This window comes from Colossoma macropomum, unplaced genomic scaffold, assembly GCF_904425465.1.
Source record: "Colossoma macropomum unplaced genomic scaffold, Colossoma_macropomum, whole genome shotgun sequence".
NCBI classification, from domain to species: Eukaryota; Metazoa; Chordata; class Actinopteri; order Characiformes; family Serrasalmidae; genus Colossoma; species Colossoma macropomum.
In genome coordinates this window covers 31,947,258-31,959,375 of record NW_023494803.1, presented here as the reverse complement: position 1 = coordinate 31,959,375, position 12,118 = coordinate 31,947,258, and positions in this window count along the sequence as shown.

The window sequence follows — 12,118 nt, the reverse complement described above, 5'->3', positions numbered from 1 at the left end:
CTGCTACAGCGTTCAGCAGAGTGGGATGTGATGTAATCTGGACAGGCACTGAGACGTGTGCTCAATCCACCACTGGTGTCACACACTCACCATGCCAAGATAGGAGACTGACTCTCACCCCCACACTTACTACTCTGTTCCTTTACTGTTCTTCAGTCCGCATTACTGCCTCTTCATAAGGCTCTTCACATGTCCGTGAAGGCCGCTATCATAAAGATGTGTATTCCAAACATTTCCTTACTTTTAACAACAGACCTTTGGCAGAATAATGATTGACACCTCTCAGCACAACCATCTGTAAGTTTTCCTTCTTCCATCAAGCAAAGAGAAACTTCAGACAAAACTCTTCATAAACCTACAGTAACAGAGTTTCCATTCAAACATTTGCAAATGTAAAGTGCATTTACAAAAAGTTGATAAAAGAAAATGTGAATTAATCAGCATTTCCATCAACCACTCCTGTGCAGATTCCCATATGGCAAGATACAAGAGTCTTGCTCACTGTGCTTGCAGGACTTAAACCTTTATTAACACTCTATTAGGGCTGAAGTCTATGTCCCACCCAAACCCCTGTGAATGTCAGTCCAGATGTAATGTTGATGGCTATGTCTTAATTCGGACGCTACCATATCACACACAGTTTTAAAGGGGTGGCCGATGTGGCCCAGATGCAACCCCAAAATTTCTGCCACGTCACTGGCTTACACCTCATTGCGGAGTGCATGTTTGTGCCTTTATTATTTGACTTTCATTTGCCACTATGTTTTATTATTATCAGATGAAATGGAAACACATCAGTTTCTTTTCTGCTCTGTCATCACTTATTCAAAAAATCTGTTTACATCACTGTTTTCTGCATTTCTCCTTTATCAGGACACCATATTCTGCACCTTATTTAAGCACTTAAAACTTTTTTTGTGATATTTAGGCATATTTTCTCATTTCTGTCTGTCCTATCCAGGTTCTTTTGTACACATGCATAAAAGAGGGTGAGGGAAATCATCTAGTGAGAATGGTGATGGCATTAAATTAATAAGAATTGTTCAGCTAATAGAGATACGAAAGTGCTACTGTTGGTAAACTATGCACAGTGTACATTTTAATTGGACTTTTGAACTTCACAACTCATAACAGCTTAGGTTATGGTAAACTTTGCAATTGTGCACATGGACATTACAGTTCAAAATATACATTGCAGATTTAATACTATAAGATAGACACTGAAAGGTATTTTCAGATGTTTCATTCAATTTTTCAAGTTTTTTTGGGCAATATTGAGGCCTTATTAAGTGGTAATTAGTATGCTGTGATTATTTATATATAGTAATATCTTGATAAGTTGATCTGCCTCAAGATTTGATCAACAGGCTTCAAATATGAGTCATTCTGGATATAAATTTTAGTATAACTCCATTCTTAATATTGTACAACTTTTCAGTTATTTTAGAAGAATTTATTTTATTTGTTTGTTCATTTATTTGGCAACAAGTCTACTAAGAAGCTTCTTCTTTGTCTCTGAACTTTTTTTTAACTCTTACAAATTCTCTCTCAAGTTCTCTCTATCTCTCTCTCTCTCTCCCTCTCTGACAGGCTCGGTGTGTATAGAGGAGGAATAATAATAATGTTTCTAATCTTGTTACATGGCACACAGAATTGTGTTCAATGTTAATGATGAGCAGGCCCCCTCCTGCCCCAGCCGAGATGCTTACTTTCAATTTGTGTGCTGTCATCTCCCTGCGCCGCCGCTGAAATTGATGCGCCCTCTTCCCTTTAATTAAATCAAAACGGGCAGGGGGCCGCGCTCCATGGGTGGGTGTGAGGGAGGGGCCCGGGCTGATCCTGTGCCCGGAACAGCCGTCACAGAAAACTGTCCCGTCTCCAAACAAACCGAACACTGAGCTCTGCCTGGGACTCTGAGGGTGGGGGTCACTGCAATGATCTGTTCATTTTGTATTTTATACTGGATTTTACTGGGTATTCTTACAGAACTACAGCCTGTGTGTATTTTAAGGTGCATTTTATTGCTCTAGTTTATTTAAAATAGACTATTACTTTTGTTTGTTTGTTTTTACAGAAATGATAATAAACATTTCTAGCTGAGTTAAAGATGGATGGATGGATGGATGGATGGATGGATGGATGGATGGATGGATAGATAGATAGATAGATAGATAGATAGATAGATAGATAGATAGATAGATAGATAGATAGAATAACGAGATCAGTGCCTTACTCCTTCATGCAGTGTGTGAGCACATTTCTGGTGGATGGAGCCTTTTGACCTTACGAAGGCAGAGGAAGTGGACGGCTGCCGCTGCTTTGCTATTCCGCACTGTAAATGAGATTAGAGGCCTTATGCAGGATTATTTTATTTCTAATCCAGTTTAGGACTGAACTCAGTCCAAAAGCTTCCAGTGAAGCAGGTGTGTTTAGAAGAAAGGACACAGTTAGAAGAGACGAGTGCTGTGTAGAGAGAACCCACCTCACATATAACAATATTCAGAATTATTACAGGAACCTGAACTAAATTAGACTTTAACAGTCTATAATGCAGTTCAACAGGATACAGCTTTGCGTCATACAACAAAGAGCAGTGAAATGTCTTTTTTTTATATCAAAACCATCTTTCGCATCAATGTCATATCGATAGTAAAATAAATTATGCAGTTCATTTTACAGTTGATAAATCTGTTTTGCTAAAACTCCACATTTTAATGCAGAGTAAACTTTACTAGTACTAAATGCTCATTAAACTTAAATGCTAATGAATATTCATTTTTAATGTTTTTCTGTTTCACTACAGTTGCCTGTATTTATCCCTTGTAAAGACAGATTTTTTTTTTATTTGCTTCCTTGTGAAAGAGAACAGTGTGAGAACAGAGTGTACACACAGTAAATAAAAATAAAAATAACTATAACCTGGTTTCTTTGATAAACAAAAGAAAAACAAAATTTGTGACAGTATCTGCACATTTTAACATTTTAATACACAATTACTGTTTATTTGCTTAAAGCAACATATTGGAAAAAATAAAACATGAAATTTGACCCGTGTAAATTTTTTTGAAAATAAACAGATATTGTGCTGTAAAATTTTCAAAAAAAATGCCACATTTAAATGTATCCCATAGATGATGTGTTATTTTCACTTTGAAAATCAACAACATGTAATTTGATGGGTGTTTTAAAACTTTTTTATATGCCTGTGTAGACATATATACTTGGATATATCATTAGATGAAAGTCAGCAAAATTACATATAAACTTAATGAGTAAGGCAATATAAAGCAGTCTGATGCCTTTTTTGATCCACAGCTTTATTGTATTAAGACTCTAATAAAAACACTGTTAGTCATTGGATGTAATCATGGAGATCAGTTATAAAAATGGGCCACACTAAACTATGTGTAGTAGAAATGTAACAGTGTACTGTATGTGACAGAAGCATGAAAACCAACAACCTTCATGCCAAATCCGGCCTGGGACGGAGCAGCTCGTGCACTGCAGCAGCACAGCTAAACACCTCCCCCTAGTGAGGAAAACTCCACCAATGGCCACTATTCCTCAGCCCCAGCCAAAGCCCTCTGAACAGAACACTGTGCAAAAGTTACATGGATTATTTGAAGAAAAAAATGTTAAAATTATTTGATTTATATGTAGTGTTACTTGTTCTGTGTGGTCACAGTTCTCAGGACTAAAGTCCTGTGATAGGCCAACTGACCATCCCAGCATAATGCTACTGCATCTGAAACAGGCTCCAGCACCATCATCTGGACCCTGCATTCATCAGCTTTCATGCAAATTTTAAATAATTACTTTCATTGCACATAAAATAGTTTCTCTAATCGTACAAATTTCATAGATTACAATGATAAAAGGCTGAAATATAAAATTAACAGAATTTTTCCATTTCCATTGAAAACCACATATTTTATTAGGAATTCACACATTTTCACTTACACAACACTGTCTCTTACACAGACGCAGACACACAGACACACACACATACACATGTTCAGACCTGAGCTCGGCCTGCCATTATCCCCTCCTCAACCCCAGCCACGCAGTTTTAATTTCAGCGCTCTGATTAGCTGATGATTGCCTGACAGACGCCGCCCAGCTCCACTGTTCTCCCCACTCCCAGCCTGCAACTCAATCACAGCCAATTAAGCAGTCCCCAAACACTCTCTCCTATTAGAGCACTCATAATCGACTCATTGTGTCCTGATTTGGCAAATAAATCACTCCAGAGGCTGCTCGTTTTATTCTCCCCCACTCCCTCTTTCCCTCTCTCCCTCTCTCCCTCTCGCTCTGTCGGCCATCCTCTCTTCCCTCACATTTTCTCTGTCATTCTTTTTATTTCTCTCTGTCTTTTTGTCTTTTCTTTCTTATTTTTTGCCATGCACCCTATGAGTCAGCCATCCTTTTCTTTCTCTTTCTTTCTTTTTCCCCAACATGGCCCTCTCACTTAGCCATCATTTTCCTCTCTTCTTTCTTTCTTTCTTTCTTACTTAAAATTGACCGTGCTTTTTCCTCAGTTTTTTTTCTTTCTTTTATTCCACTACACACCCTATCAGCCAGCCATCCTTTTTCCTCAGATTTTCTTTTTCTTTTTTTTCCTCTCATCTTTCTTTCTGTCTTCCTTTCTTTAAGTCAGCCATTCTTTTCCCTCAGATTTTCTGCATCTGTCTTTCTTTCTTTTTTTCTTTCTTTCTTTCTTTCTTTCTTTATTTCTTTCTTTCTTTCTTTCTTTATTTCTTTCTGTCTTTCTTATTCTCCTCCACGTTTATTTCTCGGTGTGTTTCCTCGACACACTGTGTCTCATTTGGCCATTGTCTTTTCCTTATGTTTTTTCTTTCTTTCTTTGTTCCTTTCTTTCTTTTTCTCCTCCACATTTCACACTCTCTCTCTCTCTCACCTGGTCTTTCTCCTCCACACTTTCTCTCTCTCTTTGTCACTTTTTCTGTCTCTCTCTCCCTCTATTTTCTTTCTAACTTTCTTTCTTTCTTTCTTTCTTTCTTTCTTTCTTTCTTTCTGTAAGTCAACCATGCTTTTTCCTCAAATTTTCTTTTTCTTTTATTCTGCTACACATCCTATCAGTCAGCCATCCTTTTCCATCAGATTTCCTTTTTCTTTGTTCCTTTCTTTTCCTCTCATCTTTCCTTTTCTTTCTTTCTTTCTTTCTTTCTTTCTTTCTTTCTCTCAGTTGTCCATACCTTTCCTTAAACAGTCTTTCTTTCTTTCTTTCTTTCTTTCTTTCTTTCTTTCTTTCTTTCTTTCTTTCTCTCAGTTGTCCATACCTTTCCTTAAACAGTCTTACTTACTTTCTCGTTCTTTCTTTCTTTCTTTCTTTCTTGCTTTCTTTCTTTCTTATTCTCCTCCACTCTTTTCTCTTTTTTTCGGTGTGTTTCCTCAACACACTCATTTGGCCATCGTCTTTTTCTTACTTTTTTCATTTTTTATTTCTTTCTATATTTTTTCTCCTGCACACTTTACACACTCTCTCTCACCAGGTATCCCTCCTAGACACTTTCTTTTTCTCTCTTCTTCTTTCTCTCTCCCTTTATCTGCCATAATTTCTTTCTTTCTTTCTTTTTCTCTCTCCCTTTCTCTTTCTTTGTTCTTCTCCTCCACACTTTCTTTGACTTCCCTTTTCTTGTCACTTCTGTTTCTTTCTTGTTTAATACTTTGTCTCAATTTCTTATCCAGAGGTTCAGTGATAACTTAGTAAGGTTAGCTTTTTCATTGAAGCAGACAGTTCAAGATTCTTGTGCTAAAGTCATTTTTTCAAACACTCCCCCTTTACTCGTACCCCCCCCTCTCTCTCTCTCTCTCTCTCTCTCTCTCTCTCTCTCTCTCTCTCTCTCTCTCTCTCTCTCTCTTTCTCTCAACCCTTCCCCACCTCCCCTCTCCCCCAAACACTCTCCAGAAGAATGAAGAATAATTTAGCGGCCGAAGCTAGGCAGGCGGCACATGGGTGTCCTTGTCCTACAAGGTTAAGAATCCACTCTGTCCAAGCCAAAGAAAGGGGTGAATTAAAATAAATGATGGCTAGATATTTATTGCAAGTTTGTAGATGAAGCCCAGTCACTGTGGCAGGTCGACTGGACCAGCGTCTCACAGTGTCCCAGCCCTGTATGACCTGAGCTTTCACTGTATCTCAGCGTCCAATGTCAGCTCAACCGTCTCCATCACTTTTACTCTCCTTCATTTTGGTATTGATACAAATATAAGCTCTGGGGACATTTTGTAGGTGGGTGTGTGTCTGGGTGAGACCAAAAGACATTTGAAATTATCCGACGTGCAGGAAGCTAAAAATATGAGTAATTTGATCAGATAAGCAGAAGGCCTGAGAAACGTGATGTTGTGTCCATGTTGACGGACATGAGAGGAGATCAAAAATGAACGCAAGGTGAATAAGAGACTCTGAGAATTAGAGAAATTTGTCCTTGGAAATGTCAAAAGCAATAAATAAAAAAGAAGAAATTCCATTCAAACCCTTAGAAAGAGAAAGATGTGCCAATGAAGGTCTACGGTATGTAAATCAAATGGAAAAAAAAGACCTGAGAACTCTAACACAATACGCTTTTGGTAAGGAAATAATCATACACACAACATGGGTATATGATTCATTTTGTATGATGGAATGTTTTTAAGATTATTTGGTGATTTGACTAGAATCACTGGACTAGTCTGGACTAGTTTCCTACACTTCCTTGGCCAACTGACCCAAATGGGAACCAAAGGAACTTACACTTCTAGTTCTAGTTGATTTCCCACCTGCTTGCGATACAGCTGGAACCATCATAATAACCACAATTAATGACTAGTTGTCTTTTTAGTCAATTCTACCACTTTAAAGCATCTAATTTGGCTAATTAGCTTTTACCCTGCTAACTAGTTAGCTTAACTTACTGGCTGACATGAAACAACATACTGCACTGTTTTGCATGCACTCAGACAAATGTCTACATTTACACAGAATTGTACAGAATAAACAAAGATTATATTTTTCTTTGTACAGTGTGAAAGACGCTAATGGTAGCATAAATGCTAACAACATTAGCATTAGCTTCCCAGCTTTAAAATGAACTTTTTACAAATTAATAATTCTAAAAATAACAACAATTTGGGTTTTGGCTTTATCTTCACCTGCAAAGTAAAGAATTCACTAAACTGCTGTTTGCTTTAGCTGCAGGTGTTACCAGACAGAAGAGAATGCCCTTGAGAACTGTGAGGTCCTGTTGGTACCAATCTTGAACAGCTACCAAAACCCATAAAACTGGCCAGATGCCTCAGAATTCCCTTTACTAATATCCCAAAGTAATTTATCTGGGGCCAGCTATTCCTTAGCACTGATGTGACCACAGTCATTAGATCACAGACATGCCCTGGAGAAGCTCAAAAGGGCAGCACAGTCTCCAGAACTGCCTTACCCAGCTTTACCCTGTAGCTCTGACAGCAAGCTCAAATCCACTACATCAGCCAGTGGTGTTTGAACCCAGCAGGAGTCCGCTGAGCCTGACCATGCCCAGGCAGGAGCTGTGTCCAGCGGGGCTGTGCGCGATCACAGACCTCCTGCCTGCTATTTCAAAGCTCCTCAACACTCACTCAGCACTCGCTCAGCTTGCGCTCTCAGTCCAAGAGGACATCATTTGTGCACCATTTCAACTCAAATATCTACTTTCTCACCAAGGGTGAAAGCATGCGTATTCCTCATGTGTTTGGTGTGCACACTTTTCATGCAAGAATCTTAGAAGTCTCATACATGGTGTAATTTAATATTATTTTTTTTTACTCATATCTCATTGAAACAAGCACAGAAAGTCTGCCTAAACTTTCAATCTACACCACCATTGTGCTTGTCAGTAGAAGAAGAGATACTTTATGATTTGATAAGTAATAAAAGTAATTGTTGTACAGTCTTGTTTTGTGTAAAACATTTTTAGTTTTTGCCATTTCTTGACATTGAAACAAATGGAAAAAGTCAAATGCACACTGAATGTAAATATAACTTGTTATGTAATAAAGTAAGTAATTAATAATGTAATTACATAATTACACATCGCAAAACAACTGAGAGCAACATGTCTAGGTGTCTATGGGTTAAAACTGAGGAAATCTTGCTAAATAAACATTTTTTCCCTTTAAAGGGAATAAAAACAGAGAATTTGTGACACACACCTTGAGATTAGTTCTAAGAAACTCTTAAACTCTTAAACTCCAGGCTTAGAGTCCAGTTATCAACCCAATCCAGTTATCAAATCTTATTATTCAGTATTTTTAATTATTTGGTAACTACTATGAAACCAATATAAAGGCCTGTGTTATGTAGTTATGAGAGTGAGAAAATGAAGTGTGGACCCACATACAAGAAATTAAGATTTAACAAGTTATTTCATTCAACATTGATAAAAACAGTCTAAAAAAGCAGCACTTTTCTCATCTCCATGGTCGTTTTGGATGCCACTCTGTTAGGTCTACAGCAGAAAGGGAAATGATCTGTTGATGGAGAGAGAGATGAAGAGAGGAGGTGTGAGGTGGCCATTACCTCTCTGTCTGTAAGGAAGTGAGCTTGGCCAGCTGGCAGGAGAGTCATGGTGAAGCAGTGAGTGGAGCTGGCCTGCAACTGTGAGGCCCCTGCCGCTGCACCACAAGGGCCCAGGGCCCTCTCAGCACTTCTCAGTAGGACTGCCCAGACCCCCGGCAGCCTCGGACAGATGGAGCCCTCTGCACCGGAAGGCTAGGAGGAGGAGAGGGAGGAAGAGTGGCAGCAGCCACAGATGTCAGAAAAAGCCGGCGTAGTTTGGGTCAGCCTGAACTAGAGCAGGTGTAAGATCTTAGTCTCTCTCTCTGTCCCTTGCTTTGTCTAAAATTGACTATTTCTGTACTTCTGTAGTGTACTAGCCGCTATCAGTGCAAATAGTGTGTGCGCACTGGGAAATGCAACAGGGTGTAGAATACTGTTAAGACCCATATCATGTATTAGAACTGCTATGAAGCGTTGAAGACTGAGTCTTTAGCAGAGAATTTTAGTTCAGTTCAGTTTATTACCTGCAGGCATTGCACTGTACAAAAGTAAACCCCAGCAGAAAATCATCATTAACAGAACATGTAAATGTAATGCTTAAAGGAAAGAGGCATAATAACTTGAAAGAGATGGTTAGTCTGTACTTTATATACTAGCTAGTGCAATAGCTAATCCATCTAAAGTTTTAATGAGTGACTTAACATGACTGTAGCAAAACTAACTCAGAAGTCACACAAGTAAGGTTGGAAATATAATGGTTTATCCTTTACCTCGCAAGTCACAAGTCTGAGTCAAGTCACGATTTGTGGTGAGTTCAAGCCAAGTTGCGAGTCACTCAACATCAAAATTGAATGTGAAGTCCCCATCTCTGGTTGGTGGAGGTTGTACGCTGCTATATGTAACAGAAGCTGTAGTTCGAAATGTTCAAAGTGGCTGACACACCAAACAAGACTGCTGCTACACAAATGTGAGTTGGATATGCAGGGCTGGTGTCTTCTTGCACTCTGGCCCCATGAAAGTGTCCAAGCCAAGCTTGTTGATTTGTGTCATATACACATTCGATGTGTTGATCTACCTTTTATGCAGTAAAATTGGATCTCATCTGGTCACACTGGGTACGGCTGGTAACGTTCTCCCGGCGTTCACCAAACCAAACAGACTCATCTATCAGACTACCAGATTTAGAAGTGTGAGTCATCACTCCGCAGTTTCCACTGCTCCAGAGTCCAGTGGCGGCATGCTATACACCACTCCATCTGACACTTGGCATTGTGCTTGGAGATGTAAGGCTTGCAGGCAGCTGCTCATCCATGGAAACCCATGCCATGAAGCTCCTGTTGCACAGTTTTTGTGCTGATGTTGATGCCAGAGGAGGTTTGTAACTCTACAGTTATTGAGGCAGCAGAGCGTTGGTGACTTTTATGCATTATGCGCCTCAGCACTAACTTTACGTGGCCTCCCACTGTGTGGCTGAGTTGCTGTGGTTCCTAAACGCTTCCACTTTTAAAATAATAACACTCACAGTTGATCGTGGAATATCTAGAAGGGAAGAAATTTTGTGAACTGACTTGTTGCAACGGTGGCGTTCTATTACAGTGCCAAACTGAAATTCAGTGAGCTCTTTAGAACGACCCATTCTTTCACAAATGTTTGTAAAGGCAGACTGCATGGCTAGGTGCTTGTAGCAATGGGACTGAATGAAACACCTAAATTTTAATGATTAAGAGGTGTGTCCCAATACGTTTGTACATATAGTGTATTTTAGTAAAAATATTTGAATTTAGTAAATGGACTCTGGGCAAAGCAAATCCAGATATGATCTGGACATGAAACATGTTAAAGGAGCAATATGTAAGATGACACAACCTGTTGAACTCTTCACTTCTTCCCTGTTTACTTACCAGTCATTGTTCTTCAAAGGTTCTTTAGTAAAGAAAATGGCTCTATGAAGAACCACCAACACCCAACGAACCTCCTCATTCTTTGCATCATAAAAGAGTTCTTCAGATTGATAGAAAATGTCTTCTAGATGGTTCTATATAGTGCCTTTTTTGAAAAACGTTCTATTTAGCACCAAAAAGGGTTCTTCTATTATTAAGATTTCAAGCTTGTAACAATAGCAGAACCCTTTTTGGTGCTATGTAGAGCCCTTTTCAAAAAGCTACTATAGAACCAATCTACAGAATATTCTCCATCAGTCTATCCAGCAAAGGGCTCTTTGGGTGTTCATGGTTCTATAAAGAACCATTTTCTTTACTAAAGAACCCTTGAAGAACCATCTTTTTTTAAGTGTGTAGAAGAAATGTTGCGAGTTCAGCATCAGGCTTTATCTCTTTGCTCGCCAAGAGCTGTTTCCATAGGTGGAAAGCAGTGATAATGTTAACTCTTGTTTTGCGTCTATTTATGTCACTTTGAACATGATTGCTTGTTGGGAGTGAGCTGCTACTTCTTTCTGCTCTCATGTTGGACTGATGGCAGACTTGATGCTACAGTGACTCACTATCACCTCTTGAGGTACAAAGTGGCATTACGAGACCGGACGGGCCGAAGCTAGCAGGTTAGCATGATAATTTCAGTGGATATCCCTGCAACACAATGAATAAACATCTTTGACATAATGTCAAAACTGTTATTTCTTCATATTTTGTTGATAATTGTGGTTAATTTTGGAATGTTTAAAACTCTTACAGATTGCTCCTTTAATGCAAGCCTCGAAAGCTCGGACCCCATTTAACTGAATGTTTTCATAAATTTGTCATTCTGGACATTTTTATAACAGCTGTAATTTTATGAACATTTAGCATGACAACGCTTCGCACACTTATGTTGAATTTTTGCAGTTTATATTGCAATTATATAGTCCATCATGCCCTAACTGAGACACAAGGTCTCCCTTCTGCTTTCTTGCTCTCGCACTACCTTCTTTTTGCCTTTTCATAAGAGTCCTTTACAACTACAGCAGTTAATGATATTACAAACATCTGAAACTTCACACAACACCCAACATGTTCTGTTACAGTGATACTTCGTATTTGATTTAATTCACTTGTGAAACATTACATTTTGCTGCATTTATACTACATTACTTCAACCTTACGCTTCTACTCTTCCATCTTTTTGGTAATAACACAAACAGGCTCTCTTGTGCTCAGGGCTGTAGCCTGTTCAGCTGGGGGATAGAGAGGGTTTATGGGAGACAGTATGTTGGAGAGCACCTTGACCTGTCCCTCTGCGGGCAGAAACCATGAACTCTGGACCCTCGGCATTACCCCGTCCACTCCTGCACACACACCCCTCCACCCCCCTCCACCGCCTCTCCTCGGCCGCTCTGAGTTATTATCATAATTTCCTCCCGAGGTGACTCGGGGCCTCAGGCCGGCATGAGTGGCCCCGTGTTTTACAGAATGTTTTGTGTTTTATTGCCTTTAAGTCAGTGGCAGGGCCAGCCATGAGGGTCCACAATGATAAGAAAAGCAGTCATGTGAAAAATGAAGGGGGCCACATGTCCGGCAAAGAGAAGAGCGAGGGAAAAATAATAAAATACATGACAAATGTGGGGCCTGACTGTATTTCATGTTCCACATCTAC